Source organism: Kryptolebias marmoratus, linkage group LG8, assembly GCF_001649575.2.
Source record: "Kryptolebias marmoratus isolate JLee-2015 linkage group LG8, ASM164957v2, whole genome shotgun sequence".
NCBI classification, from domain to species: domain Eukaryota; kingdom Metazoa; phylum Chordata; class Actinopteri; order Cyprinodontiformes; family Rivulidae; genus Kryptolebias; species Kryptolebias marmoratus.
In genome coordinates, this window is record NC_051437.1 from 1,094,084 (window position 1) to 1,096,204 (window position 2,121).

At 42.7% G+C, this 2,121-nt stretch overlaps 1 pseudogene across 1 annotated transcript in view; it reads right to left on the minus strand.

Annotated features, from left to right (window-relative positions):
* Positions 1-1,385, minus strand: part of LOC108230607 — an 8,065-nt pseudogene extending 6,680 nt beyond the window's left edge. The window contains exon 1 of the transcript XR_003038772.2: positions 1,341-1,385. The product of XR_003038772.2 is annotated as an ephrin type-B receptor 2-like (transcript). The remainder of the gene's footprint in view (positions 1-1,340) is intronic.
* Positions 1,386-2,121: the final 736 nt, after the last annotated feature.

The window sequence follows — 2,121 nt, forward strand, 5'->3', positions numbered from 1 at the left end:
CATGACGTCATTGATTTAGTTTAAAAAAAACGTTTAACTTTCGGTTCTTCCCTCGACTACTCTTGAAAAACAGAAAATAAAATAGCTTCTCATCACAACACCTAATTGGTGTCAGACTGCATGTAATCTGTAGTGGATCGAGTGCATCATATGGGTTTGCAGTGAACTGTTGGAATATTTTTACGCGAGTTTTCTCCGCCTGAAGTGGTATTTCGCTTTTGTCTAAATAATATTAGGGTTGAATGTTATTTAGATCAATAATTGTCCAACAACAACCAGTTAATTTAGCAACAAGTCTTTAACTCTGTTTGGAGACATTTGTTCTTTTTTTGCAAAAGTTACCAGGGGGGAACCAAATATTTCAGCCGTCTGAAATAATCGGTTCTAAAACACAGGACAAAAATAATTTACCAACAACTCCTTACCTGTATTTATTCCTCTGTATTATGATATTATTAGCACATTTTATTTTTAAAAGAATGATGTTTTTTGCTTTTTTAATGAGAAATATTTGCCCCTCTAAACAATTCTGTTTATAGATAAGTCATTATTTACGGAGACGCAGGGGAACCGTAGCTCTGAGAGCTGTGTGAAGCTGTTCACACAGCTCTGTATCTGATGGGGGAATGCTGCTCGACGTAACAGCAGCAACTCGAGCACATTACTGCCCCCTATATGTCAGGAGGACAAATAACACCTTTTTCTGTTCAAATTGCCAACCCGCCACAGTGGCGTGTGTGTTGATCTAATTCACCCGCCACTTCAAATATTTACCCGCATTTGGCCAGTGGCGGGTGCTAATTTCCACCCCTGACTACAACCATTACAACAGCATGACTTTGTAGTTTGAGACTTTATAGTAGAAGAGTTTGCACCGGGACTGTTATGAATATAACAATTTTTAGGGCAGAATTGGGATTGTAAAATTCAAACCAAGACTGCGCTTTGGGAAAGTTATGCATCTTAGAAAGCATGAGTCAAAAGTCACTTGTAGGTGTGACAAATAAGACTGTAAACACTTTGCCACAATTGCAACAATTACTTTGGGTTCTGTTTGAAAGAATCCATCCATCCATTTATTTCCTATAAAACTTTTAATGCAGTACCAAATTTGGCATCATACACGTATTAATATGTACTAATAGATATTGCTATTGTGTGTTCTCAGATGTTGGTGAACCAGCCATCTGTGTGGGCATTCATGCGTTCCTCTGAGTGGTGGGATGTCACAGTTCCAGCCTTCACGGACTCCCAGTGGGTTCATAATTTCAGGATGTCCAGAGAGACTTTTCATTATCTGTGCAATACAATGCACCCAGCTTTACATCTGGAAGACACACCTTTTCGTATGAGTGTCCCCTTGCAGAAAAGAGTCGCCATTGCATTGTGGAAGTTAGCCACCGGATCAGAATACAGGAGCATTGCACATCTTTTTGGAGTCAGTGTAACTACAGTGTGCAAGTGTGTTCAGGACTTCTGTTCTGCAGCAGTCAGCTTGTTGGTGCCAGAACAAATGCGCTTTCCAGATGAAAGGAAATTCAGGGAAATGGCTGAGCTCTTTGAAAACAAGTGGGGGTTTCCCAATTGTGTGGGTGCAATAGATGGCTCTCACATACCAATCATTGCACCTCATGAGTACCACACGGACTACTACAATCGGAAGGGCTGGCACCCAGTAATCCTCCAAGGTGCTGTGGACGGCAAGGGACAGTTTTGGAACATCTTTGCAGGATTACCAGGGAGTTTACACGACGCCAGAGTCCTGCGGTTGTCTACTCTTTGGGAGTTGGTTGGCCAGGGGCGTCTTCTTCCTGCTGAAAAGCAGATAATTGGAGCTGCTGACATTGGCGTCTACATCCTTGGAGATGCTGCTTATCCTCTTCAGGACTGGCTAATGAAACCATTCAGCGACACAGGACGACTCGAAGCGGAGAAACAAACATTCAACTGCAAGCTGTCCCGTGCACACGTGGTGGTGGAGAATGCCTTTGGGAGACTGAAGGGAAGGTGGCGTTGCCTCCTTAAAAGGAATGACTGTGACGTCAACTTGGTGAAATTAATGGTGCTCACCTGCTGTGCTCTTCACAATCTGTGCGAAGGCCATGGGGAGACGTACGAAAC